At 39.7% G+C, this 21,692-nt stretch overlaps 1 pseudogene; it reads left to right on the plus strand.

Annotated features, from left to right (window-relative positions):
- The window catches only part of LOC138076847 (phospholipid scramblase 4-like), a 35,632-nt pseudogene extending 17,615 nt beyond the window's left edge, over positions 1-18,017 (plus strand).
- Positions 18,018-21,692: the final 3,675 nt, after the last annotated feature.

The following is a 21,692-nucleotide window of genomic DNA, read 5'->3' on the forward strand; positions in this document are numbered from 1 at the left end:
CAACTCTTGCTTGTGCTGGCCGCGGCAGTGATGTAGTAAAGCTAATTAAAATTACAGACTTACTCAATTTATGGAACATTTATCCCATGATAGTTTTTTTTTTCTGATTTCTCCACTTATATTTGTGTTATATGTGTATGTGTGTTTAGTTCTATGAAATTTTATCACCTGTATAGATTCCTGTATTCACCACAATACAGATACTGAACAGTTCCATCACCACAAATATCCCCTTTTATAACCACATCCACCATAGAATTAGAAAGGGAGCTGCCTGTTTTATAGCAAGCAGTAGTCAGCCTCCTCTGTGTCCTGAAGGAAAACATAGCCCCATCCTTCAAAGTTTCTTTCTGCAAAGATATCCTTGAAGTGTTAAGAGTGAAGTACCAGAGAACCATGAAGGGTTATCTCTCCCAACAATAGTTTCCCTAGTCCTTGAATAAGTTAAGAACATATCTAGTGGTGTGTGTGTGTGTATAAATATAGCATCTTCACCTCCGTCTCTGCTTCATTGGCAGCTGGAGGTGCAGTGTCCTCTTGGTGTCACCACTGGCTTTGTAGCTGGAACCTGTGCAGGGTGGTGTAGAGCCTCCAAAATGAGAAGAAAGAAGATATGATGGGAGTGCTTGGGCCATATTCTACCTATGGCTGTGGTTCATTCTATTTTTGAGGTAACCTAACCCTTATGGCAGAAAGTGAAGAGGAACTAAAAAGCCTCTTGATGAAAGTAAAAGAGGAGAGTGAAAAACTTGGCTTAAAGCTCAGCATTCAGAAAACGAAGATCATGGCATCTGGTCCCATCACTTCATGGGAAATAGATGGGGAAACAGTGGAAACAGTGTCAGATTTTATTTTTTGGGCTCCAAAATCACTGCAGATGGTGATTGCAGCCATGAAATTCAAAGACGCTTACTCCTTGGAAGAAAAGTTATGACCAACCTAGATAGCATATTCAAAAGCAGAGACATTACTTTGCCGACTGAGGTCCGTCTAATCAAGGCTATGGTTTTTCCAGTAGTCATGTATTGATGTAAGAGTTGGACTGTGAAAAAGTCTGGGCGCCGAAGAATTGATGCTTTTGAACTGTGATGTTGGAGAAGACTCTTGAGAGTCCCTTGGACTGCAAGGAGATCCAACCAGTCCATTCTGAAGGAGATCAGCCCTGGGATTTCTTTGGAAGGAATGATGCTAAAGCTGAAACTCCAGTACTTTGGCCACCTCATGCAAAGCATTGACTCATTGGAAAAGACTTTGATGCTGGGAGGGATTGGGGTCAGGAGGAGAAGGGGACAACAGAGGATGTGATGGCTAGATGGCATCACTGACTTGATGGACAGATTGAATCTGAGTGAACTCCGGGAGTTGGTGATGGACAGGAAGGCCTGGCGTGCTGCTATTCATGGGGTCGCAAAGAGTCAGACACGACTGAGTGACTGAACTGAACTGAATGTCAAAATTGGAGAAGGCAATGGCAACCCACTCCAGTACTCTTGCCTGGAAAATCCCATGGACGGAGGAGCCTGGTAGGCTGCAGTCCATGGGGTCACGAAGAGTCGGACACGACTGAGCAACTTCACTTTCACTTTTCACTTTCATGCATTGGAGAAGGAAATGACAACCCACTCCAGTGTTCTTGCCTGGAGAATCCCAGGGACGGGGGAGCCTGGTGGGCTGCCATCTATGTGGTCACACAGAGTCAGACACAATTGAAGCGACTTAGCAGCAGCAATGTCAAAATAATGTATTTAGAATTTCTCTATGTGGGCAGATCAGCCTCTGAATGATCTTGTTTCAGTCCACTTTCACATATAAGTGAATTGAGGTTTATAATATCACTCATAAAATGAATATAGGACTTTCCTGGTACAGTGGATAGGAATCCACCTGCCAGTGCAGGGACACTGGTTCTATCCCTGGTCCAGGAAGACTCCACATGCTGTAGAGCAACTAAGCCCAAGTGCCACAACTCTGAGCCTTGCTCTAGGGCCTGCGAGCCACAACTGCTGAGCCCACGTGCCACAATTCCTGAAGCCTACACACCTAGAGCCTGTGCTCTGCAACAGGAGAAGCCACTGTAACGAGAAGCCTGAGCACCGTGACAAAGAGTAGCCCCTGCTCACCTCAATTAGAGAAAGCCCATGTGCAGCAACCAGTGCAACCAAGAAATAAAGATTTTAAAAGCTTTAAAAAATAAATAAAATATAGTAGTATAATGAAAGAGTTAATTACCCAGCTGACATCAAAGCATTTTCAAAGATTGCTCATTGGTTCTATCATCTTTTCCCAAAATGGGAGGTCTTTTTTTTATGATTTCAGCAGTTGATAAAGGTACAAAGAGTAATAACTCACTAAAAATATAAAAAATGTTGAGAGATAGCCTAACCTAATATAATTTTTAATACAAACAGAACTTATAACAAGTCATACTATAGCATTTTTTCATTAAAAAAAAATGCCTTTCAGTGTCTACGAGAAATTTCTTATTACCTAACAGTAAGATTTGACAAAAGAAATTTATAGAAATATTTTCAGGACTTTTTAAAGATTCCTTTCTGAATGCTTGACAATCCATCTAAGTTCATCATGTTTATCCAGTAAACTTTTCAATTTTTCCCATATTTATTTCACCATATTATCCGGCATTGCTTATCTGATTAAAAAAGACAAACGTTACTGTAGCAAGGAGAAAATGTGGCTGAGCTGAAGAGTGGAAAGGATGGAGTATATTATTCCCATGAGCAAGTGACATTAACATATTCACCGTATAGTAAGTGCCTGGGTCTCCCTTTTAGAAGCAGAAGTCCTTTGGTGTCCTAGGATACCTTAAAGACAGTGAGTTTAACCTACAAAAGGTTGTGAGAATATGGATTTTTATGAAGTGCACAGTACCATACCTCCTTGCTTTTTCATGTTGCTGGCTAAGCTGGAGGAGAATCCTCCCAATCCCCAGTCCTAATCTTTTGCTATATTGAGAAGAATTTAGTAATTAATTCAAATCATACCTAATGACACAAGTTCCCCTTAATGCTTCATTTAAAGATGAAGAAAGAGCATCAGCCTGATAATTTTAAGACTTAGTCCATTCTCTACATTTGCCCCTCTATTCTTGCCCTGCAAATAGGTTCCTCTGTATCATTATTTTAGATTATATATATGTATGTGTTAATATATGATATTTGTTTTACTCTTTCTGAATTATTCACTCAGTATGGCCAACTCTGGGTTCATTCACACTACTGCAAATGATCCTTTCACCTAGAGCCTGTGCTCCACAATGGGAGAAACCACTGTAACAAGAAGCCGAGTAATACTCTATTGTATACATGTACTATGTTTTCTTTATCCATTCATCTGTAGATGGACATTTAGGTTGCTTCCATAACTTGGCTGTTGTAAATAGTGCTGCAATGAACACTGAGGTGCATGTATCTTTTTGAATTATGGTTTCCTCAGGATATATGCCCAGTAGTGTGATTGATTGAAGAAGGCTATGGCACCCCACTCCAGTACCCTTACCTGGAAAATCCCATGGACGGAGGAGCCTGGTAGGCTGCAGTCCATGGGGTCACACAGAGTCAGACACAGCTGAGTGACTTAACTTTCACTTTAATGCATTGGAGAAGGAAATGGCAACCCATTCAAGTGTTCTTGGCTGGAGAATCCCAGGGACGGGGGAGCCTGGTGGGCTGCTGTCTGTGGAGTCGCACAGAGTCAGACATGATGGAAGCGACTTAGCAGCAGCAGCAATGTGATTGCTGGGTAATATGGTAGTTCTGTTTTTAATTTTTGGCTCTTAACTAGTTGCATAGTATATAACCCTTCTTAACTATAATTTCCTCAGTTGAAATTACATTAAGTTCTAAGTCCTTTTCCTGAACTGTTTTTATGCTCTCTCAATATAAATTGTTTCTAATTAGAAAATTAAAACATGTATTTTAACACTTTTCGATCATCACAAAGTTTCATTCTTGTCTTTCTAGGTAAGATTACTTGATGGCATATGTAGCATGGGCAGTATTACTCGGAAGTGGAATGATGTGTTATCAGCAGTGAGCAATGCTGACCACTTTGAAATTCACTTCCCATTAGACCTGGATGCGATGATGAAAGCCATGGTTTTTGGAGCTTCCTTCCTCATTGTAAGTCTGTCACTTTTGAGTTCGTGAAAGTGTTATTCTTTCTGATGGGGAATAATGGTACAGAGTGCTGGGAAGGGAATAAATGTGAGAACTAGGACACCTCCTGTCTCTGCCACACTCAGTAGGTACATGACTTGTGACATGATTCAGTTGAAAAGGTCAGTCAGTAAAATCTGAGTTATTCATTAACCTACACTGAAGCCAGGAACAGTCTCTAGTACATCTGAAATGTTCAGTGAATGCTGAATGAATAAAAGTCCCATTATTTGTAAGACATGGCTGGGTATTTAAGGGGAATCAAAAATAAAACAGTAGTATATCCCTCAGCAAATGTAAACGAATTAAATATATAACTAGATATGAAGTTTCCCAAGAGTTTCTAATATAAAATGAATGCAAATTAATCTTTTCCAGACCATGTCAGGAGACAAGTATCAATTACTTCTATTTTTTAGAGATAAATCTAAAATTTTTCAGGGGTTCATAGTAGGCAGATGGGAGTACTGAGGAATCTCTTCCTTCAAATGGAATTGTAATGAAAAGAGTTGGAAATAAAGGGAGAGACTTGCAAAGTCCTGGAAGAGAGGGTTGCAGAACAGGCAGAATTTAGCTGATACAAAAGCTTAGTGAGCTCATAAGTTCAAAGTTCCAACAGAAAACTTGATGAGGCAGCCTGCTGCCTTAACTCTGTTTTCCCAGTCCCCTACAGTAGGCTGGTGGTCAGTGCCCCTGGAATGTGTGGTGGGGGAGGGAGAGGTCTAGGGCTGTAATGACCATGGTACATCTACTCTTGAGATCAAAGCTATATTCTGTTTACCCAACCAAGTGTGTATCTTAGAGCATCTATCCATGTAACAGTTCTTGGATTCTAAGAAATCAAAATATACGTACAGTAACATAACACATTATAAGGCAAATGATTTACATTGGAAACCTATATATAAGTGAGTTTAAAAAAATAAAATCTAAAATTAAGTTTTAGACACATATAATTAAATAGCTGAATAGTTGCCTGCTACATTTTCCCATGGTTCTTAGTTCTACTGCTGATATCAACAAAGGACCAGTCATGTGAAATCAAATAACTTTGTTATATATAATTTCTAGGTTTACCTTAAAATTAAATGCAGCCCAGACTTATATGCATCTGGGTAGATTTTGAGGAAAAAAATCCTAATCATGAAATAGGTGGATAATGTAACCAATTACTTATAATAGCAAAGATGCTAACTGTGATGCTAACGATGATAGGGGCAGCTATTTCTTTTTAGTGTTTTTGTATTATATGCATGCTTCTGGTTCTAACTACTTTCTGTGTAGTAACTCATTGACTTCTTATATGTTAGATAAGTTACTATGATGATTCCCATTTTAGAGATGGAAAACTATGGTTAGTTATCTTGTGCAAAGCCATCTAGTTACATAGGTATCCAAAAGCCACTATCGAAGGTAACTGCAGAGACTATACCTTAAACCACTGTGCCGTGTGCCTCTTTCATCTCTGTGTGATCTCTGGTTTCTTTCTGTGTTAACACAGAGGAAGAGAAACAGGATAAATGGTGGCATGTTGCCTCATGTATTTTTTAAATTTTAGGATTATAACTGGGAAGCCCATGAGGCTCTAAGGAGGTCTTGTCTGAGGGTGTTTTTCCTTCCTCTGGTGTCCCAGTGGTGCAACCAACTGAAGACCACTTTTTATGTTATTCTGTCAGTTTGGTGCTTCCCAGGTCCTGTATATGTTTTAAATGTGAAACCCTAAACAAGTACAAATCTTGATTATGAATTCTCAATGGACAGTTTTCTCCCTACCTCCAACACAGGCTAGTGCAGTCAAGCTTTTTATTAATCCTCATTTGCCAGTTTTTTTTCCCTGGTTTCTCTTTTATACTGGATTGTGTCCCTTAGAGGGTTCCCATGTTATTGGGAGGGTCTTTAATACAATACATTTAATGCTCAGGCCCACTGCCTTGCCACAATTAGTGAAATCAAATCAGAAATTGGCAACTCTTAGCAGCCAAAGAAAATGCCTGTGTAATACATAGAATTTTCAAATTTTTCCTTACTTTCAGCTGCACAGATTTCTGTAAATTTCCTTGGAGTTTGGCTTTGTATGGAAATAGGTTTTAATTATGCAGTTTTCCCTAGAACAAGGGTTTGAACTGCAGGTCCACTTGTATGCAATTTTTTTCAGTAAATATGTAGCACAATGCCACATGATCCACACTTGGTTGAATCCACAGATGCAGAACTCTAAAGTTATATGTGGATTTCTGATTCCCACTGCCCACATTGTTCAGGAGTCAACTGTACTTAGTTTAGATTTTCACATTATCTACTTTGAACATTCCAGAAATGGAAATGACATGGTTTGTTAGTGCCAAGAACATAGGCAGAGTGCTCAGACATCAACATAACAATTAAAATAATTTTCTCCTTGTGAATTATTAATTGTTTGCAGTGACTAAAAAAGATAGTCCTTTGTTTTCTGTTTAAGATAACATATGCAATGTTTTGTCAGATGGCATTCATACAGAATTTCCAATTGTCTGAAAATGTTTGTTTCCACTATTGTTTATTATGTAAAACATCATTCAGTTAATATAGGAGCAACTGTCTTATGATCCAGGATACAGAAAAATTTATCTTGGAAAAATTGATGAAACCATGTTTCTTCTGAAAATTTCAAGAGCATGTTTGCTCAGTTATTTTCACTAACAGTCATTGAACATTATTTACTCTTTTATTTTTTTGCTAAAAACAAGCAAAACAGAGTTAGAAAATAAACAAATTTTAGACTCTTGCTTATGCAAGGATAGGCAGATGAGGGATGCCAGTGAGAATAATTAAAATGACAAAATATTTATCTAGTTTTTTAAATTAATTTTAATTGCTCCTCCCAGCTGTTTCTGCCCTCTCCACCATAAAACTGAATAAAACAAGCCTACAAAAGGGGGCAGCACTAGCTCATAGCTTTCTTTACTAAAATATACTCATTTTCTTAACCAGAATTATGCCAGGTCTAATCAGTACATTTTAATAAATAGAAACAAAGGATTTTAGAGTTAGAAGAAACAGGAAGAACTATCTGCTCTACATTCTAATGTACAAGTGAGAAAGCTGGAAAAGCCTAGTTCATGTATCCAAATTAGTGCCAGAAATTAGTACTAGAACCAGAACTGTGATTACACATCCCCCTTTTTTGTCCAGTATTCTGGCAGTCACACCAGAAATTTGATTTAAAACATTTCAAGGTACTTTCATAACAGTGACATTTTAATTATTAATTATTCTAAATTAATTCTAAACTATTTTAAACTCGTGCACACAAGGCCCATTTCAGTCATCCAGACTCATCTCACAGCAGTCCTCTAACTATGGTGGAAGAACCAAATTAATCTGTTGCAGAAATAAACACTTTAAAAGTGTCTATGTCATAGATTACATAGAGGTTTATTTTATTTTAAATGTCAATAAATGTATCTTTACTTTCATGGCTACCATTCACATCTGAGTTTAATTTTTTTATTAATATAACTGCTTTTAGATTTTTTTGGTAAAAGGATATTTAGCATTTGACAGATTTACTTGCACTGAGGTAATTTAATTATTGGTGGCACAATATCAGATGAGCACAGACAGAAGCAAATCACTACCTTGATTAGGAGAAGGGAAGTATATTTAATGGGCAGTCAGATACAGTCTGTCCAGATATAATCCAGCCTTCCTGCCAGCCTGACAGAAGACATGCCTGGGGTGGGAGAATATTTCATTCAGAGGTCTAGCAGACTCAGTCAGCTATGGAAATTATTCTGGGTACTGCTACAATATTTCCATGAGTTTATTTTTATTTTTTCATTAGTTTTAACATTTGCATTTTTTGTTATGTTTTCTTTGTTTGTATATTTCTTTCTGTTCTGTTTGTCTTTGTGTATTTCTGTCTACATGTAATCCATGCCGTTTGTTTGTGATATGGCTATAGCCCCTGCCTGGAAATGGATATCAGGGAGAGACTGTGCCATTTTCTTCACTCATAGATTTACAACATTCTAAGAGAGAATGTGTTCATATTTTTTTCATTTTTTAAGAGGTCACTTTATAATCAATTGAGAAAACAGGAGTGAGAAACATGTTATCTTTATCCTGACAGAGCTGTTGAGAGTACATGGCTGTGTTGTTTGGGAACACAATAAGTACCCTACATGCAAACCTTCATGTTATGAACTTTCAAAGATGCGAACGTGTATCTGGTTCTTGGAGGGAAACAGAACCTGAGCTCCCAACATCAAGTATGAGTGAAATTGTAGCTTGCCCTCCATCTCCTGTGCTAATCATCCTTCAACTCTGCCATCTCCCATCTCTTCTCCCCCCCTCCAGTTAGTAACTCTTCTTGCCTGTTCACATGATGGCAGCCCCTATACCCCAAATGTTGTACTGACTACTGTACTTTTTGAGGTACTGTACTGTAAGATTAAAATGTGTTCTTTGTTTTTGTGTTTTTTTATGTGTTATTTGTATGAAAAGTATTATAAACCTATTACAGTATAGTACTATATAGCTGATTTTGTCATTTGGTACTTTGGCTAACTTTGACTTAACGAGCAAATTGCACTTATGAATATGCTCTTGGAACTGAACTTTGTATGTAGGGGACTTAGTGCAGTAGATCTGCAGAAGGATGCAGATTGACATGTACTCTCCTTGTCTCAGGCAGAGTCAAAAAACCGTAGTCCTCAGACGTGAAGTACCTCACCTACAGTCACAATGCACTGGTCAACCCAAGATAGATAAAACAACTTTAAATGAGTAAAAAAATACAATCTTATTATATACCTGGAAGGAAAGAAAATAGTTTGTAAGTAACACTAATGCTAACTCACAGATGTTCTGGTTTGGGTTTTTTTTTCCCCCTTTTCTTCAAAAAAGCTTGCAATTCAAAATGTTATATGAAATCACTTAATATATAAATGTGGGCAACTGACTACATTTTTAAAACACAACTGTAGGTTGATGATGCTTGCTGGCTTCTAGTTTTGTATTTCATTTTTATCAACTAACATTTTAGTAGAAGCTAGGATAAATTAGTTGAGTGAAAGGCCCTAGGGATAAGGAAAATGAAAAACAGAGGGAAGTTTCTCAATTGGACACAGGCAGAGGTATCAAAGATATACATTTATTCACTTCAAAGTTTGCCTGCCCTGAATGTTTAAAATTAAAAAGACAGACAAAACCAAAGTGAGAGTGGAGAACAACTGGAACTCTCATAAATTGGTTTACCATTTTAGAAAATCATTTGGAAGTATCTAATAAAACTAGACATATACTTTATGATTTTAATTTTTAAAGGTATATACTCAAGTAAGTGCAAATGTTTAGCAAAGGTCATGCACAATAACGTTTCTAGCAGCTATTTTCATAGCACCAAATGCAAAGATCCCAAAATATCCATCCACATAGTCTCACAATGGAATACCACACAGTAATAAAAGGGAGAAACTGTGACGTACAACACATCATGGCTGATGGAAAATCTCAGAAGCTATCTATATTAGTCAAGTTTCTCCAGAGAACCAAGAGAATATATATTAATATATGAAATTGGCTTATTTGCTTTTGGAGACTAAGAAGTCTCACAATCTTCCATTGGCAACCTAGAGACACAGGTGAGCTAATGGTATTCTAGTCCAAGTCCAAGGTAGAGAAAACTGATATTACAGCTCAGACAGAGAGAGAGTAAATTCTCCCTAATGCCAATTTTTGTGGGCATCCAGCTGATCAGATGATAATCAGCTACACTGTTTTGAAGGGTAATCTGTTTTGCTCAGTCTACTGATTCAAATATTAATGCCATCCAGAAACACCCTCACAGACACACCCAGGAAGCCTAACTACATATTTGGGCAACCCATGGCCCAGTCATGTTGACACATAAAACTAACTATCACGAGTCTACTCCGTGTCAACTTGGCACCTATACATACCTCCTTAAGCCATACTCCACCTTTGAATATAGACAATAAAAGTTAATTACACCTAACCTGATAGGACTATACTTCTACAACTGAAAACGCAATCACCCCTTCCCCAGAAGATAAAGTCCTTGAGTGACATATACCCTTCTGATACCTGGTAACTTAAATACTATGATATAAAATTAATATATAAGTACCATGATAATAAGTCAGTACATCTTATGTGATATGATAAAGGAATAGGAGAGGAAAACAAAGGCATCTGGTATACACACAACATATACAAAATAAGGAACACTCTAATTCCCAGTTCTGTAACAGATCACATGGTCATAGCTGGCATTTATAATTGCCTTCTTCCTTTATCCATTACCTTTGCCTGCAGACAACACTTCAGATGGTTTGATTTTTTTACTTGGAGGACTTACCCAAACCTTCACCCCTAAAGAGCATAGCACACTAGTAGTCCTGTCTGGATTGGGTTGTTGTAGTTTTCCGTTGACATTAATGCAGGGCATGGTAATATCAAGATATGCCCTAAGAGACTTCCTGTATTCCAGAATACTCTTCTTTACCTTCATTGTTGAGTAGAATCCAGTTTCCCCTTGGTAATCAGGATTAGTCACTTCATTCAGGATAGTTACACCCTTGTTTACCTGTTGAGTCAAAGGCTCAAAGTGCCAGGGTGGTGGTTCTTAACTTTCAGTTTAATGCAGTTCATTGCTTTTCCTCCTAGTGTAGGCCTTCCTCATCCTGGTACTAAGGCTTCTAGGCCAGCAGAGCATGAGGTCACAGGAAGAGGAAACATAAATTGTGCTAATGGATTCACTATGGGTAATAGTGGTTCTGCTCCCATTTCCTCCCCTTGATTCCTGTATTCGTGAATACTGGCTACAGAAGAACAGCACTGTATTTTGGATTCTGAGTCAGAGCAAATACAGCCTCCTAGAGAACCTTACCCCAGCTTTGTAAGGCATTGGCACTTGGTGCTGTAGCCAAATATTCAAAAAGCTGTTTAACCATTATTTCAACCCAGCTGCTTCCAGATGGTGAAGAACATGGCAACACCAGTGAATTCCATGAACAGAAACCCATTGCCACACTTCTTTTGCTGTAATGTGTGTTCCTCAGTCAGAAGCAACATTTGTGAAATACCATGATGTGGTGGAAAAAAAGAACACAAATGGTAGTTTTGGAAGAAACATTGCATGCAAGGAAAGCAAATCCATATCAGTTAGCATCTATTCCAGTAAAAACAAAATGCTGCCCCTCCATGAGCTAAGAGCCCAAAGAGGTCAACCTGCCATGTGGTAGCTAGCTGATTGGAGTGATGCCATACTGAGGACTCAGGGTTGAGCTCTGCTGCTGGCAGAGTGGGTGCTCAGCCTCGGCCGTGTGTGTGTGTGTGTTGGTCAGTTGTGTCTGACTCTTTGGCCCCATGGACTTTAGCCAACCAGTCTCCTCAGTCCATGGAATTCTCTATGCAAGAATACTGGAGTGGGTTGCCATTTCCTTCTCTAGGGGATCTTTCCCGACCCAAGGATTGAACCTGGGTCTCTTATATTGCAGGGTCTCACCATGCTTGGTGAGAAGTTCATGGTGCTGAACCTGTGCTGACCGCTCTCCCTGCCACCATGAATCCAAGGGGCAATGATGTGTGGCAGGGGAAAGGGATTGGCTGGTAGAACAGAATGGTTCATCCTATTTGCTTGATTATTAAAACTCTCCTCTATTGAGGTCACCCTTTGAGGAGCATTCACACAGGACACAGATAACTTCATATTTTTGCCCAAAGAAGTCTGCCCAAATACCTCTTCCTCATATTTCCTTGTCATTGGTTTTCCAACCATGTTCATTCCAAAGCTCTGATCATCCAACCAAATGGTCATTGTAGCCATTGATGAATCATTGATTAATATTGATGAATCATATAGCCCATGCAACATTATCACACATCTGGCCTTATATCCTTCCAAAGTGAACAACCAGGTATCTTGCCCAAGGGTCTGCTAACTGGGAGGATTTTCTTGGCTACTGTCCTTCGGGGCTGTCCCAGAAAGGGGCTGTAGTGTTGCAGCTGTCGACAGCTGGTGCCTGTGTATCCTGCAGAACCATCTGTAAATCAGGCCTGAGTGTTTTTCTCCTCTGTGAATTGATGGCAGGGGTATTCTGAGAGTGAACAAGAAGTCAGTGTGGCAGGAGTGGGGACCACAGACATTGGGGCTATTTCTTCATGTAATCTGTGCCTTCTTGGCCTACTCAGGCCCAATCATATATATACCACTTCCATTTGATGATAGAGTACTTCAATGCACACCCAGTCTTATGGCTTGCTGGATCAGATAACAGACAGTTCATGACCAATAGCTTAGGTCCCATGGTACTTGGCGGTCAATGCTTAATAATTTTTTTCTCTGCTAAGGCCCATAGCTGACCATGAGTGATTTCTCAAAAGAAAGTAGTTTTCTTCAGAAGATGTCAGGATTTTGTTCCAAAACCCAGTTGATATCATTCAGTCATCAAGTCATGTCCAACTCTGCAGCCCCATGGACTGCAGCTCAATAGGCCTCCTTGTACTTCACTCTCTTGAAGTTTGCCCAAGTTCATGCCCATTGTATCAGTGATGCCATCCAACCATTTCATCCTCTGTCGTCCCCTTCTCCTCCTGCCTTCAATTTTTCCCAGCATCAGGGTCATTGCCAATGAGTCAGCTGTTTGCATCAGGTGGCCAAAATGTTGGAGTTTCAGCTTCAGCCTCAGTCCAAAACCATAAGGCTCTGCTAAAGACTCCAGGCAGCATCTCTGTATGTCATAGACACTTCAAACACCATTGGATCTGCTGGGTAACATGACCAAGCAGCTTGCACAGCAGACCAGATCTGTTGCAGAGCTTTCTCTGGTTCTGGCTCAAAACTATCAGCCATTCAGGACACTTGGCAAATGAGCTGCAGTAACACTCAAATGAGAAAATGCTGCCTCCAAACTCCAAAGGCTGCAAGGAGGCACTGTGCCTGTTTGTTTGTTGTTTTTTTTTCAATTGTAGAAGGGGCCAGATGCACCAAATTATCCTTCATGTTAGAAGGGATATTTCAACATGCCCTACACCACCAAACTGCTAGAAATTTCACTGAGGTGGAAGGCCCCTGAATATTTGCTGGATTTGTTTTCTACTCTCTGTTATGCAAATATCTTACCAATAAGCCTAGAGTAGTTGCTATTTCTTGCTCACTAGGTCCAGTCAGCATAAAGTCACCAGTACAACAGACCAGTGTGGTATCTTGAGGAAGAGAAAGGTTATCAAGGTCTCTGTCAAATAAACTATGACATGGGACTACAGAGTTTACATCCCTGTGAAGTAAGACAGTGAAGGTTTATTATTGGTCTTGCCAGCTGAAAGCAAACAACTTCTGGTGAACCTTGGAGACAGGGATGGAGAAAAAGGCATTTGCCATATCAATAGCTGCATACCAGGTACAAAGGGATGTGTTAATTTGCTCAAAGCAATGAAACCTTGTCTGATACAGCAACTGCAGTTGGAATCGCCACCTGATCATCTACAATAATCCACTGTCATTCTCTAAGATACTTCTGTCTTCTGCACAGGTCAGGTAGACAAGTTGCATGGGGATGTGGTGGGAATCACCACGTTTGCATCTTTCAAGTCCTTGATAATGGCACTAATTGCTGGGGTCCAGCCCCGGTGGATCCAGGGAATTCGAAGTGGGGACGGAGTCACCGTCTGGGAAAGGACTATTTAATTAGAAATATAAAGAGATTAGGAAAGAACAGTGTAGTAGGAAATTTAGAGGAAAGAGGCTGTATTCCTTGGTTTACATAGAAAGCCAATAAAGCCCCGAGACAAGGGACTTGAACCGTGTATGTAGGGCCACAGACGCCCACTTGAATAGCGGAGAGTGCCCTGCCTTGGGCTCCCTCTTGTGTGGGTCTTAGAAGCCCAGGCAAATAAGTAGGCACGGCTAGCCTCTATGCCCCAGATGGGAATCAGCCAGAAAATAGAGTAAGAAAGAAAAGAAGACACGGGGGAACCAATCATTCCAGGAACTGGCCCATCCTTTATTGTCCAGAAAAGCTTTTTATACTTTTGGTTGTACATAGAGGTCAATGGATAATACAAAGTTATGCAGCGTCAGCAGCCCTGACTCTTATCAAGACCAGGCTTTCTCTCTGCATACCTAGCTGCACACACAAGTCTTAGGTGATTTACATCATCTTCTGGCCAGGAGGCCTATTAGCATTTTATGGCCCTTTTCTGATACGGGTCCGTCAACCAGAAAACTTATTTGCCTTAAAAGTGTTGTACTTACTAAAGTCTGGTGCCACTCTCAGAAAGCACTAATTAAGGTTACATTCTTATATAGCAAGGACATAACAATTTATAACAAGGAAAGAGGAGTACAGTGATTTATAACAAAGAGAAAGTTCACTAACTCAAAAGTCTAGTGTTGCTAATATCAAAACTCCTATATTCCTTTTTCTATATCCCAATTACATTGATTAATATCCTCCAGGTGCCTAAAAGATGAAGACTGTGGAGGTCTGGCAGCAGTCATGGACTCAACAGTGAAACCCATCACCAATATAATTTTTAGCTTTTTAGAAAAGGCTCTATATCTTTAAGATGGTTGGGGGTCATAAACAATTCACATGCGTAGTTGTAAAAATCCGGACAGACTGGTCAGGTAAGTTAGAAAGCTATCAGAGAGGTTTAAGCTGAGACAATCTTTTTACACCCAGGAGACTTATTGACTGGAGCTAAGTTAATTCCTTTTAGAGGAAGGTGGTGGGGGACAGCCCCCTGTTAATGTCAGAAGCGTAAGCGAAAAGCATAATGCAGTGTGGCAGGCAGACTCTGGTTTTGGGGGTAGATGTTTGAGAAAATTCAGTGAGGCTCCCTTAAGGCCCGACTCCTGTCGGACCCCTTAACCTCATGACCTTTGCCATGGGCGGGACTCCTCGTGCTGGCTCCTGGCATCTAATCTCTACTCTATCTTTGGGTATTACAGTATTGATTTTGGTTTACTATTTTGCTGGGTAAAAGTGGCCCTAGTTGGCTTCTCCTTGGTCTTTTCCACCATAATTGCCTTCACTCCACATGTCAAGGAACCAGTGAGGGCATTCTGTCAACTACTGAGTATTTCTTCCAGTTATGCACTGTAAACTGGGGAAATAGCAACAGGATGGGCTCAGGGACTCATTATTTCCTATCCTCAATGCACAGTTACCCTAGTAAAAGGCCATAGGTCCCATAGGGATGGCTTGGGGAAATATTAGTAGTGTAAATTTTTAGTAATGTCTCTGGGTCCTTCCTCCAGGGGACCTGACCTCCTCTTTATTCAGGGACTTTTCAATCTATAAACTGACTCGAGTATGGGAGTTGATTCAGTGTGTGTGACCTTCTGTTTTTATGATTCAGTTATGATTCAGAGATTTAAGTTCTAATCTAGAACTTTTCTGCTGCAAGTGTAAGACATCAGAGAGTGAAGGAAAGTGGGAGAACTGATGGTGCAGGCCACTTTAAGTGAAAGTGAAGTCGCTCAGTCATGTCCAACTCTTTGCGACCCCATGGACTGTAGCCTATCAGGCTCCTCTGTCCATGGGATTTTCCAGGCAAGAGAGCTGGAGTGGATTGCCATTTCCTTCTCCAGGGAATCTTCCTGACCCAGGAATCGAACCTGGGTCTCCCGCATTGCAGGCAGACACTTTACCATGGGAGCCATCAGGGAAGCAGGCCACTTTAATGTCCCTCAAAGTAAAATACAAACAAGCAAATAGTGCTGACATGATCCTAACATGTGGATTGGCCTGACTAAGACAAAAAGACTCCATTTGTACCCATCTTCAAATAGTATTTACATACCTATGCACTACTTTTAAATAATAAATGGGTTATTAATAAAAATTAGTACTTAAAACAATTTATCATAAGCAGCAGTATTTCTTTATGATTAAAATAAGGACTATGGAAATAAATATCCAGTTAGAGTTAGCATCCCATTTCTACTGTTTGTTCCTCTGTACTTCATTTCCCCTTAGATCCATGCTTCGGGCAAATCATATTAACCTCTCTATGCCCTAGTTTTCCCATCTGTAAACTGGGGAAAATTATACTACCTACCTATATGAGTTGATTTGGGGATTGCATGCTTAGCAGCTTCAGTTGTGTCCGACACTTTGTCAGACTATAGTCCACCAAGCTCCTCTGTCCATGGGATTCTCAAGGCAAGAATACTGGGGTGGGTTACCATGCTCTCCTCCAGAGGATCTTTCTGACCCAGGGATCAAACACAAGTCTCCTATGTCTGCTGCATGCAGGTGGATTCTTTACCCACTGAGCCAACTGGGAAGCCCAAATTGAGGATTAAATGGGTTCTTATATATAAAGTGCTTAAGACAATGCCTTCTTCACAGCCACAGTAAACACTACAAAGGTGGTAGCTATTATTTTGTTTCTAACTTTTCCTCTTTAAAGGGAAGCACTGTTGTTAACTTGAAATCTGAGATTTCAATGACACCTGCCATAGCTCAGGGTTTTTTTTTAGTATTTAATTGTTATATCTTAAAAAAAAAAAAAACTTTAAATATTGTTTCTAGTTTGATTTTGGATCAACAGCAATAGAACAAATGTATTCCCTACAACTAACCCTTAAGCTAAGGATTTCTTAGAGATTCTCAAACTAAATTGTACATCAAAATCACTTGAGGGTTTGTTAAAGTAAATTTCTGGGCCTGAGATAGGTTTAGTAGATGGGTTCAGTTCCTCATTCAGTAGGTTTAGGGTAGAGCCTCCCTAATGGATCAGTGGGTAAAGAATCTACCTGCAATGTAGGAGACACAGGTTCAATCCCTGGGACAGGAAGATCCACTGAAGAAGGAACTGGCCACCCAGCACAGTATTTTTGCATGGGAAATCGCATGGACAGAGGAGCCTGGTGGGCAACAGTCCATGGGGTTGCAAAGAGTTGGACACGACTGAGGGACTAAACAGCAACTGAGGTTTTGCATTTCTAAGTACTTCTGGTATAATCCTGCTAGCCTGGGGATGACACTTGAGAGCTTTTGTCTTAGTGAACAAAACTGAACATTTGTTAGGGAGAGAATTTTAAAAATTTAGTGAGTTATTCTCATTCTCTATCTGGGTATGTATGTATGTATATATATATATATATATATATATATATATATATATATATATATAAATATATATGTATATATATATATAGTTGTTGTTTAGTCGCTAAGTTGCATCCAACTCTTGGGATCCCATGGATTATAGCCCACCAGGCTCCTCTGTCCATGGGATTTCCCAGGCAAGAATACTGGAGTGGATTGCCACTTCCTGCTCCTGGGGATCTTCCTGACCCAGGGACTGAACCCATGTCTCCTGCATTGCAGGCAGCTTCTTCACCACTGTACCACCTGGGAAGCCCAGTTGTATTATATTCAAGGTTAATTTCTCTCATGCAATGTTATGCAGTATCCTAATCACAAGATTAACTTATCGATGCTTCCCAATATGATCCCAAGTCCTGAGGAACACCACTTAGCCAACATGTGTGGCCAGGATTGGAACTCTGAAGCCCTGGGAGATGGAGCATAAAACATATCTTCTAATGGTCTTAAATATACAACCTTCCGTGGGCACTTACTCTGTTTGCAGCATGAAGATGAAGCAGCTGCCCCCACACGGACTCCACAAGAGGGAAGGGGCTTTAGAACTATGTGTGGGCTCTACCACCAGCTCATCCATGTCTCGGGGAGCATGAGGGGGGACACTTGGTATTACAGAGAGAACTCTACTCCTGGGGCCTCCGAACAGAAGGGCTGGGACAACAGCTGCTTCTGCATTGCTAAGATATATGAAAGCGTTACTCTGTATCAGTTCAGTTAGGTTGCTCAGTCATGTCCCACTCTGCAATCCCATGGACTGCAGCATGCCAGGCCTCCCTGTCCAACACCAAACCCTGGAGTCTGCTCACTCACATCCATTGAGTCTGTGATACTATCCAACCATTTCATCCTCTGTCGTCCCCTTCTCCTCCTGTCTTCAATCTTTCCCAGCATCAGGGTCTTTTCCAATGAGTCTGTTCTTCACATCAGGTGGCCAAAGTATTGGAGTTTCAGCTTCAGTATCAGTCCTTCCAATGAATATTCAGGACTGATTTCCTTCAGGATTGAGTTGTATGATCTCCTTGCTGTCCAAGGGACTCTCAAGAGTCTTCTTCAACACCACAGTTCAAAAGCAGTGATTTTGGAGCCCAAGAAATAAAGTCTGTCAGTGTTTCCATTATTTCCCTATCTATTTGCCATGAAGTGATGGGACCAGATGCCATGATCTTAGTTTTCAGAATGTTGAGTATTAAGTCAACTTTTTCACTCTCTTCTTTCACTTTCAAGAGGCTTGTTTATTCTTGTTCGCTTTCTGCCATAAGGTGGTGTCATCTGCATATCTGAAGTTATTGATATTTTTCCTGGCAATCTTGATTCCAGCTTGTGCTTCATACAGTCCAGAATTTCTCATGATGTACTCTGCATATAAATTAAATAATCAGGGTGACAATACACAACCTTAACTTAATCCTTTCCTGATTTGGAACCAGTCTGTTCTTCCATGTCCAGTTCTAACTGTTGCTTCTTTACCTGCGTACAGATTTCTCAGGAGACAAGTCAGGTGGTCTGGTGTTCCCATCTCTTTCAGAATTTTCCACAGTTTGTTGTGATCCACACAGTCAAAGACTTTGGCATAGTCAGTAAAGCAGAAGTAGATGTTTTTCTGGAACACTCTTGTTTTTTTTGATATTCCAATGGATGTTAGCAATTTGATCTCTACTTCCTCTACCTTTTCTAAATCCAGCTTGAACATCTGGAAGTTCATGGCTCATGTACTGTTGAAGCCTGGCTTGAAGAATTTTGAGCATTACTTTGCTAGCGTGTGAAATGAGTGCAATTGTGCAGTAGTTTGAGCATTCTTTGGCTTTGCCTTTCTTAGGGATTGGAATGAATACTGACCTTTTCCAGTCCTGTGGCCACTGCTGAGTTTTCCAAATTTGCTGGCATATTGAGTGCAGTACTTCTACAGCAGCATCTTTTAGGATTTGAAACAGCTCAACTGGAATTCCATCACCTCCGCTAGATTTGTTCATAGTGATGCTTTCTAAGGCCCGCTTGACTTCACATTCCAGGATGTCTGGCTGTAGGTGAGTGATCACACCATCGTGGTTATCTGTATCATGAAGATTTTTTTGTATAGTTCTTCTGTGTATTCTTGCCACCTCTTCTTAATATCTTCTGCTTCTGTTGCTGCTGCTGCTGCTAAGTCACTTCAGTCGTGTCCGACTCTGTGCGACCCCATAGATGGCAGCCCACCAGGCTCCCCATCCCTGGGATTCTCCAGGCAAGAACACTGGAGTGGGTTGCCATTTCCTTCTCCAATGCATGAAGGTGAAAAGAGAAAGTGAAGTCACTCAGTCGTGTCTGACTCTTAGCGACCCCATGGACTGCAGCCTACCAGGCTCCTCCGCCCATGGGTTTTCCAGGCAAGAGTACTGACTGGAGTGGGGTGCCATTGCCTTCTCCGTCTGCTTCTGTTAGTCCATAGCATTTCTGTCCTTTATTGTGCCCATCTTTGCATGAAATGTTCCCTTCGTATCTCTCATTTTCTTGAAGTGATTTCTAGTCTTTCCCATTCTATTGTTTTCTTCTATTTCTTTGCACTGATCACTGAGGAAGATTTTCTTATCTGTCCTTGCTATTGTTTGGAACTATGCATTCAGATCGGCATATCTCCTTTTCTTCTTTGCCTTCAGCTTCTCTTCTTTTCTCAGCTATTTGTAAAGCTTCCTCAGGCAACCATTTTGCCTTTTTGCATTCCACCCCCCCCCGCCCTTGGGGATGCTCTTGATCACTGCATCTTGTACAATTTCACAAACCTCCATCCATAGTTCTTCAGGCACTCTATCATATCTAATACCTTGAATCTATTATCTGTTACTCTGTATATCATTTACTCTATAGTTGAAAAGATAAAATCTTACCAAATAAGATCATATAAATATAAATACTTAGAAAGTTTAACATTCATGAAACATTTCTAATGCCAAGTACTCCAAAGGAATATAATTTTTATTTCATAGCCATAGAATTTTTCTTGCTAAGCATTTTTTTTTTTTTCAAAACAACTAGTTATTCTTCTCTTGGCTAACAAGTAATCCATATGATTACTATCATTTAGGGCAAGATGATTTCTTGGATATTCTTTATGTCACTAACTTCCAGGGAAAGCTCTGCTAAAAAATAAGCAAACAAATCTGTTCTTGCTTCTGTGTATGTGTGTTTGCCATTTACTTTAAAGAGATCTAAGTGTAATTGTGAAGTATTTTAAGCTATGTGATATCAAAATTTAGTATCAGTTGTACAATAATAGTAAATAAAGTGTAATAAATTTTAAAATTTAAGTGTAATAACTTTTAATATTTAAGTGGAAGCCATTTACTTTAAAGAGATCTAAGTGTAATTGTGAAGTATTTTAAGCCATGTGATATCAAATTTTTAGTATCAGTTGCATAATAATAGTAAATAATTTAAAGAAGAAGAAGGCCAATCAAAACAATAGTGAAGCTTGTTTTTTGTGGGTAAGTTTTTCTAAGCTGTGCATAAAGTAAAAAGCAGGACAACATGTAGGACATAAAGTAAAAGCAGGACAGAATCCTTTGTTATTCCCTCTGTTGTAGACTCACATCTGGTGACTGACTCTCAGTTTTATCGTTTGTGGTATTTTTATGATGCACTCTTTAAGAATGTCAGAAGGAAATAGGATTTGAAGAGTAAAAAACTGGGAGCAATAGAAATACAAAACTGTACCAGTAATTATTTTATTACAGTTTTTTATCTTATTGAACATGTGGCTGTGTGTTATTTAAGCAATCACTTCCTTAAAAGAAGACTGACTCAGCACTCTTTGTTAATTGATACAGTGTCTCAGGATAGATAATAATGTAGGGCTTCTCATTTGATCAAATTGTAGAACAAAACTTGGAATTCTGCCAAATGACCAGGTAGTTAGTATTCCAGGTTAGTTGAGATACCAGGCTTCTAACACTGAGTCCACAGGGTCACTGGCTTTAAAAAAAAACAAAACAAAACAAAGAAACAGATCTGTGAAGCCAGTTTAACTAATGGGTTGATTCATTTTTGCTTCTTTGTTGGTTTTAACACTGTCCTACTTTACTGTACAGGTCACAGCCCTTCGTGTCTGGAACTGATCTAGTTTTTTTCCATTGAGATAATGAAAAGTTCATATCCATGCCTCAGAGTTATGTGGGAGTTGATGTTTTGGGGATTATTGTCCAAACTGCTCTTCTAATAGCATTTCAGATCCATCCTTAGGGAATTCTGAGTAAATGCTAGATAATGAAATTCACTCATATTATCAGATATAAAAAATATGTAAAAGTATGTCATTTTTGCTTCAGAAATCCAAATATCACCAGGGTTTGATTTTCTAGCTCTATCTTTTTAGACAAAATCCTTAATGAAGTCTCTGTAAGCCTTGATTAGTAAGGGTAAG

This window comes from Capricornis sumatraensis, chromosome 1 (assembly GCF_032405125.1).
Source record: "Capricornis sumatraensis isolate serow.1 chromosome 1, serow.2, whole genome shotgun sequence".
NCBI lineage: Eukaryota > Metazoa > Chordata > Mammalia > Artiodactyla > Bovidae > Capricornis > Capricornis sumatraensis.